The sequence below is a fragment of the Microtus oregoni genome, unplaced genomic scaffold (genome assembly GCF_018167655.1).
Source record: "Microtus oregoni isolate MIOR12 unplaced genomic scaffold, Mior012 000154F_ref0000087, whole genome shotgun sequence".
Classification (NCBI taxonomy): Eukaryota; Metazoa; Chordata; class Mammalia; order Rodentia; family Cricetidae; genus Microtus; species Microtus oregoni.
The window spans coordinates 962,385-970,686 of record NW_024544809.1 but is presented as its reverse complement, the minus strand read 5'-3'; the positions used below and the strand labels follow the sequence as shown (position 1 = coordinate 970,686).

The following is an 8,302-nucleotide window of genomic DNA, read 5'->3' as shown; positions in this document are numbered from 1 at the left end:
CCCTTCTCCCTCCCTGTTGTAGACAGGTAGCCCCGAAAGCAAGACGTGAGAGTGATGAGCGAGCAATGAGCGGAGCGATCTAGGGGCTACCTCTTCTGGATTTAGGACCCTTGGGGATCAGGGAAACAAGAGGCGAGTCAGAGGGGCATCCGACTCTCAGAAACTAGGGCATGGCTTACTTCCCCCAGGACGGGCCAGGTCAGGGCTAGAACTCCAAGCACAGGGCTCTCTGGGACGGCGGCTCTTCGAGCATGTAAATTCGGTCACGGGATCCAGAACTGGTGAGTGACCCTTGGTGATGACTATCAGGTTTGGCAGTGCCCTTTTCGGGTCTCAAGATGAAGAACTCCGGAGGTTGTTTTGTGGCAGGATCACCCTGGCCACTGCAGCCTCCCTCTTTCTGGAGATTGGGATGTTCCTTCAAAAACAGAGTCAAGGTTTCTGGCCTGGGCCCTTTCTAGTCTTGGATAGGCCTTTATTAGTGGCGATGCTGAGGGACTCATGGCAGTCACACAAACCTGTCCGTTCTTGACGCCCACCTCAGCCGAACCGCGCTCACCGGCTGGGTCCCCTTGGTCTCTAAGGTCACCCCTCCCCCGCAACCACTTGTCTGAAATTTACCAGATTCCAACCTTAAGGCAAGAAAAAAAGTGTTTCATATACAAACCGATCAGGGTATTTGCAGATAATTGCAAATGTCAAATACTCGGGCGCGATGACGAAGTGCAGAGATTGCCAGGGCCGGAGCTGGGCCCGAAGGGCGGGGGTTTGCTGGGCTGCCCCACCACCTCAATCCTGCCCAGAGGCGGGCCTTGGGGGCGGGGCGGGGGGGTGGGGGAGGCGCTCGCCAGCATCTGCCCACAGTCCAATTAACTAAGATTTGCTTCTTAGAGCTAGCACCAAGGAGTTCGTTCTTATATCCAGTCACAGAGCGCTCTCCCTAGCTGCCTCAGCTAGGGTAGGTGCCCAGGGTGAAGACTGCACCAGATGTGACCGGCCCCTTCACTTCCAGTCCCTAAGCATGAAGTACACAGTCACCAGGTGTCTGGGTCTCAAAGTAAAGGCCCTGCCACCTGGGTCTCCCACGGCTAACCCTACTGTGCTTGTAAGACAAGCAGGAAGGAGACTCATTGGCCACTCTGGTAGCAACAGCTTTCTAGTTCCAGGGTTGGTTTTAAACAGAAATAGAATAAAGTCGGGGGTGGGTAAGACAAAAACCCCAGCCTTTTTTTTTTTTTTTTGCCTTTTTTGTCCCAATAACTAACATGGTTTGAAGAGGCCTTGGCGTACCCCTGGAGGGGATACGCCTTCAGCCTGCCAAAATGGACCCTGCCCGGGTTTCAGCAACAGTCAAAGGGGCAATTCCCTGCAGCTTTTGGTCAAACCTTCCCAGATTCTCTCTTCCATGAACCGCGCTGCGGAAACAATCCCAATGTTTCGGGTTCCTCCAGGAGCAGGGCTAGGGGAGAGGGTGGTAAATACTCTTCCTAGACTTAAAAAGTGCTGGCAATCAGGCATCTCTTGCCCCTGAGGATACCCCGAAGCTGGTGGCCGAGCTGTGATTTTGTGAAGGATGGTTCTGGAATTTCAAGGTGACAAGGAGTAGGTTGTTGGTCAGGAGGCTGGAGTAGGTGGGAGAGGAACAGCAGAGGAGGTTCACCACTTACACTGATATCTATCCAACTGCACACCAGGCTCTTGGGTACAACTCTGCAGGGGAGGAGAGTTAGCCCAGTTCTTCACCTGGCCCTCACCTTTCCTTTTGAGAACAGAAGACTTCAGGGTGGAAAAGGAAAGACAGAGAACGTGCCTGCATGGCCGCCTCCCTAAAATGTTGCATTCCAGTTTCTGGGGACACACTAGAAAGCCTTCCAGGGCTGGAGTGGAGGACCTAAGAATTGAAAGGAGGGAAGGCATATCTTAAGGATTGTAGAGAGGCCTGCACCCGGTGAGGGGGGCAGAAGCGGCGGGTCGAAGGCCTTGGGATGCAGAGCTATCCAACATTTGAAAAAGTCGCATCTGGCCCCCCGGAAGTCCGGTACCAGGTCCTTAGCCAACAGCCACCAGGAGCGCTCTGAGCATCCAGCCCTTCACACGCCTAACCCTTCCGGAAGGCATCGATCTGGCCTGAAATCCTGACTTGAGGTTCCTTGGAAGTCAAAGAGCAACTTGTCTACAGGGAATCCGCCCAGGTCCAGGGAAGTGGCGCAGGACGACAGCCAAGGTTTTTGAGAGCCTGGGCGGCCAGCGGCGCCGCAAGTGTAGGATGTGATTCTATTTGACTTTCTAAATCAAAGCGCATTGATTGGCGCCTAAAGAGTTCACGGCACATAACTGTCTTAATTAAACCTGCTGTAAACAGACAAATCACTTCTTGCTCTTGCACAGAGAATTTGGGGAGATGGCAGAGGGTCTGGCAGAGACTGGGCTTGAGGGATGCGCTTTTAAAAACACACACACAAATGAGGCAAAACCAGAAAAAGAACAAAAGTGAATTTTCCACATCCCCGGAAAAGAGATGAACTGAAACAAAAACTCAGGATAGCAGGGAGTTTTGAGGGGCAGCCAGGATTCCCTCTGCAATGAGTCTGGACGCAAGTCCGCAAGTCCGGAGGTCAGAACCAGCAGGGGAAAGGCAGGAAGGTTGAAGAGACTGAGGCGGCAGGTTAGCCAGACTGGGCCCTGAACTTTTCTCTTAACCTGCCATTTCCTCAGATCCCCACAACACTGAGGGGGTACCTCCTTCCTCAACGTGGCCACTGTGGAGAACAAAGATAACTCGCAAAGAGCGAGTGGGTGCCTGAGAAGATGAGACTACCGAAGGTGATGTCTGTTGGCAGGAGCCCGGTAAAGGGTGGGTGGAAGGGCAAGGTGTTTGCCAGTAACCCTCTTTGAGAGCCAGGAGAAGAGGTGCTTGGTCACTAGAGCTTCAGGGTACACTGGTGTTGGCTGGAGCTGAGCATCAGTGGCTGGGGGAATCTTCAAAAGGGTGAGAAGGGCCGAGGACCCCGTGTTGGTGTTGCTGGCCTTTGGGATAAGGAGGGTAGAATCTGCCAAGGTCAGCGGGGTGCCTTTTCCGCCAGGACCTTGAAAAGGGATGGGTCTATCTCGGAATAACCTCAAGCCCTCCATAAGTTACCTGGCCTGGACAACCCTCCACAGACTTCAGGTCTCCCAGCCTAAAACCACTGGAACAAGAAAGTCTGTCAATTTCCTAGCTAACCGCGGAAAAGAAAAATTTCCCCAGTACAGTGAAAATACAGGAGATACGTTTGCACAGGTTTGGGTATGCTTCTGGTAACTTCAGGAGTGAGCCCATTGTCCCTGGAAAACTTGTACAATACTTCTTTTCTCTGTCTTCTTTGGTATCGGAGCCCAGTAATATCGCGGAGCCCAGTAATATCGCGAAGCCCAAACGGCTCTTCATTTCCTTAGGCTGGCGTCTGTAGACAGTAACTATTGCTGTCCTTGAGGGAGAATTTAACTTCAGGTAAATTATAGCACAACACATTTCTAAGTTTTTTTTTTTAAAAAAAATCCGTTTTTAACCTCCACGTGAAAAAGAAGAAAAACAAAACAAACAAGACCCACATGCTAGGTGAAAACCGTTCTTAGATTGTGTTTAGTTTCCAAGATTTTTGTATAGGTGGATACAACCCCAAAGACACTATTTAACTGGCTAAAAGCAATTCTTGTATATGGAGAAAAAAAAAATCTTCTCTACTTTAAAAAAAATCAAGGTTCAATTCACAGATGGAAAATATCTACTTTTGAGAAAACATGCGTAAAATAGAAGTAAAAATAAAAATTTAAATTGTGGAATGGTATAGAATTTCGGCTAAAACCAAGTTCTCACTAAAACCTAAGAGTCCGAATGCAGTTAAAATTAGTTAAAAGGGAAAGCGTGCAGCCCCCCCATCACATAAAATGGAAAAGTCTTTAAGACCCTTCCCTCTCTTCTATTTTTCTCTTCCTAAACAAGAACCGTCCACCTTTTAAAATGCTCCGCTGCCGAGCGCGATCCTGTTTATTCTGTATGCAGAGGACTTTGAAAACAAACAACTTTTCCACACTCACAGCCACTAACACCAAACGTAGTCGCCCGTTTTTTTTGAAAACGGGGAGGAGAGAGAGAGAGAGAGAGAGAGAGAGAGAGAGAGAGAGAGAAGAGCTTAGGTAACCAACAAGCCCAATTACTAAGCTTTATTGATACTAACAGGAAAAGTTCCCCCTCGTAAAATTTCTCCGAGGTTATTAGTTATTTAAATCAGCCCGGGGCTGGACCTGCGGCTCCTAGGGCACCTTCCTTGGCTCCTGGAGGTGAGCAGCCTACTTCGGCGCCGCGCTGACCCTACCACTTCCCACTAGGGACGGGGCCGGAGGGGCGAAAGCAAGCGCAGATTGCTGAGGTGAGCCACTTGACTAGGGGTGCCAGGCTTGGCAAGGCCGGATGGTCATGGGTACCAGGCTTCAGAAACGAATCAGTCACCACCGCTGTGGAGGCTGTGGGAAAGCAGGCCAAGTGGTCACGGAGAGCCTCAATTCAACCCTCCCGACTGCAATGGTCTTATCTCTTGGGTGGCGCTGGTCACCACTGGTCCCAAAGACCCGGATCTGGCCCGGCATGGCACCCGCCGGTTCCGGGGTCCAGGGCAGGCTCCTGTTATAATTGAGGTGGGCTCTAGGTGGATTTACATCTTTCTGGGTGAGCTATTGCCAGAATAGCCAGTTCCACCGTCTGTGTGTGTTTGTGTACGTGTGTAACTGAGCGGGTGGGTAGGGGTGGGTAGGGAATTGAATTTATGAAGACAACAGCAACCACAAAATACCTCTTCCTAGCAAAGTCCTCTAAGCAATTCATGGAGGCTCTCACGTCTTGTTGTAACTTCAGAAAGGTGCCAGGTGACCTGATGGCCACCTCTGCCGGGCTTGCCCTTCTCACCACAGGAGGGAAAGTGAAGAGGACTGAGTCCCGGGGAGGACGGTGGAGTCTCAGCCAGAACTTTAGTCCGGAAATCAAGCCTTAAAGGGCTAAGTTGGTGTCTGGGGGACATCGTGCAACCCTGGGGAAAGCGAAAGCCCTAACCATGGACGCTCTCCAGGTCCCCTAACAGGATACACCTACTGCGCGGCTTATCCGTGGTTCCAATAAGAGCCCTGGACGCTGCCTGCTAGCTGTCTCTGCTTTTCTGGGCGCCTCAAGCTTAGCTCGGGCCCGAGTACCAGTGTGCCCCGGCGACTGCGCTGTCCTGGATCGTCTGGCATCCAAAGGCCTGTGCTCTCCAGCCCTGGACCAAGGATAGCGCTGGTCGGTCGGCCAGGAAATAGGAAGGAAGGAAGGTTTAATGATATGCCTTGAGGTTTTATATTTGGGTGTAGTTTTCATTACCAGAGGTTGGGGGCAACTGCAGGCAGGGAGGTTTGGCTTGCCGGTCGCATCTTGGTGTTGGGTGGTCTGATGGTTCCCCAGCCCGGGGACCGCACCCGCTCCGCGCCTCTTTAACCTGAGGATTCTCGGCGCTGCGCAGCCCACGCGGTGGCGCTGTAGGGAGCCGTCGCCTTCACTCGGGGCGGGGACCCCTGGCTGTGACCCGGTCTTGGAGGTGGAGGGACCCTTGACAACCAGCCTTGGCCTCTAGTTCTCCGCTTTGGGACGGGATTCCTCGGCCTCCGTTGGTGTTTCCCCAAGGAAAATAGCGCAGTCCGCGCGTAGCCCCAAGACGGGGACCAGTGGCCGCGGCGGTTCCTTTGGCCTTTTCTCCCTCCTCCTGCTTTGTTAATTTTCATCATTTATGGTAGAGTTCTACACTGAGGTTACGTTAGCGGGGCGGTCGTATGCTCGTTGCGCCGCTGCGGAAGGAAAACCACCCTTTAAGACACTGAAAAAGAACGTCGGATCCCGGGAGCCCTGGCGTGGAGGGAAAGCGTCCAGAGGTGCAGCCTTCCAGGACTCTTCCCACCCATCCGGTGACCACGAACCTGACATCAAACCTTCGCCCAAGAACTCTCCTAGCTCTAAACCCCGTCACCCACCTTCTAGGAAGCAGAGCCCACAACAGACGCTCAGCTCTGTCTCCTAGGACCTCAGGTGTCAGGAAGCCAAAGAGATTCCCAGCCACAGTTCGCCGAGCCACCCCGGAGACTCTGTCCCTTTGCGCTTTGGTGCAGTGGGTTACCCTGAACTCCAATTCCCAGACACTTTGGCAGCTTGGCTCCCAGGACTAGTGTCCCACCACCCTTTCCCAAGACGGGGCATCCTCCGGCCGGTCTCACCTCCAGACCAGGCCTCAGTGGCGCGTCCCTCTGAGGTCCTTGGAAGAATCCCACCGCACCGCCCACTCCTAGGCCCCTAGAGAGTCCTTTTTAATCTTTGCCTGGCGCGGGTTGATCTCTGATGCCAAGGAGGAAGCCGGGTGATAACGAAGTAAGTGTTCCCTGGCCCTGCACTCCGGGCAGTCCCCAGGGTAGTCTGAGAAAGGGCTTAAGGCACCCTTAGTGGACTTGGCCTTCTTTCCGGGGCTCATCCTGGTTCCCCGGCACCCCGGGGCCTTCGATCCCTTGTCCACTTGACTCTCTGGATTTGACATCTAAACGCAGTGGTCTCCTAACTCTCCACGGACAGACCGAAACGGAAATTGTCTTCAGACATGACATGGGCATCCTTAGAAAGAAATGAATGATCCCCCGCCAAACCCCATCTCTACTAGAGAAACATTTGGCCTGTTTTTGGTTCCTAGAAGCCGTGGCCCGCCAGCTAAGGCTTTCTTAAGGTGGCCATTTCCAGGAAGGTTTAAATGCGTGTCCTAGAGTGGAAAGAAAAAAAATCGGACCAAACTTTCAGTGCTCTGGAAGAGGTAGCCTGCCTCTGGAAAGGCTTCTTTGCCTGGGTGACCAAACTTGAGAACCAGAGAGGCCAAGGGAATGCCGGACCTTTAGGGCCCGAAGCCTGAAAGCAGAAGTGCGGAGAGCTTGGCACTCTACGTCCTACCAGGGCAGTCGGGCCTAGGTGGCCCACAGCCAGAATACCACCGAAGGTTGACTTGGGCTGAACGCCTGGCAAGCCAAAACCTCAGAGGAACCAAGCAACACCGTCATTAAAAGTGCAGGCCTTAAGAGGACTTAGGCCTGGGAAGAAAGAAAAACAGCCGCGAAAGAAAAACTATGAGCCTTAAATCGGAGCCTAGGAAGTCCCATTGCTTTTTTGTTGTTGTTGTTGCTTGAGAGAAATAGATAAATAAAAACAACGGAGAGGTTGTGAAAGAGGAGACCTTTGGCTACATAAGGGGAAAAATTAGGGCTAGAAGCACCCTAGAAAAGTCTCTGTGGATCCCCCTCAAAAAATGTAGGTCGGAAGCAAACCAAAGAAACATATCCCACCCCCAACTTCGCATTCTGGGGGGGGGGAGGGGGACAGTTTCCTAATCGGGTGTGTGAGTAGGGGAGCGAGCAGGAGTTTTGGATTATTAATTTAAAAAGACGAATGCACTTATACCATTTTTAAAAAGGGTGATTTGTTTCAAAAAATGTTTGGAGCCAAACCGTCATGGGGAATACAAAATGAAACCAAACCGTTTTTTTTTAAACATCATCAAACATATTTATTTAGTTTTGAAAATGAAAATCGTAACAAAAGGTTTCAAAGAGTTCTTTAAAATCTATCTTATTGTAGAAATTAGAAGTGTTTGAAATAATTAGTTGAAATGGGGTTAGTAACAAAGCTGGGCTGGGCAAAGCATGTGTAACTTGAAACAGAAAAGGCCTTTATTAGGGACAAAACTAAAGGGAAACTTCACACTGGGCACACTTGGCAAAACTTTCCAGAATTCTCCTTTTGCGAAATTTGAAAAATGAAATTTGAAAATTGAAAAATGCTCTACTAAAAATAAGTCTGCCAACATCCAAAGTTCAGTTTTGGTAATGACATCGAATTGGACGTTTTTATGTATTTTAAATGTAACTTGTTTATTTTTTGAAATGTAATTCTAAATAACTTAGACATTTTTTTGTTCCAAATGGCAGATCTTCTTTTCATTATCAAAAATAGACAAGAGAAATGATGAGTTTGAAAGGGTGGTGAACCTAAGCCACAATGCACATTTAATTGTACTTAATTGTATAGTTTATTTAAGTAGACTTTCTAGGGGGTTTTTAATAATTTAGAATCAATAGTTCCCTTCAAAGAATAATAAAATATTTACTCTTTATAAAATATTAACTGATTAACAATACTGCCATATAAGAGTGCGTAGTAGCCGAAGTCCTTAATCACGCTGTTGACAGGAGCCTGGGAGGTTAGCGAAGC

General features: G+C 50.2%; 1 protein-coding gene across 8 annotated transcripts in view; it reads left to right on the top strand.

Moving 5' to 3' along the window:
- Window positions 1-4,183: 4,183 nt before the first annotated feature.
- The window catches only part of LOC121445049 (DNA-binding protein SATB2), a 176,676-nt gene continuing 172,557 nt past the window's right edge, over window positions 4,184-8,302 (top strand). For 4 of the 8 annotated variants that reach the window (XR_005973869.1, XM_041647033.1, XM_041647029.1 and 1 more), the window contains exon 1: window positions 4,184-4,409. The gene's annotated coding sequence lies outside the window, so the exon portion shown is untranslated. Of the gene's footprint in view, window positions 4,410-6,355; window positions 6,425-6,884; window positions 7,343-8,302 lie in introns of those variants that run through there. The other 4 variants (XM_041647031.1, XM_041647027.1, XM_041647032.1 and 1 more) reach the window with 3 other exon arrangements.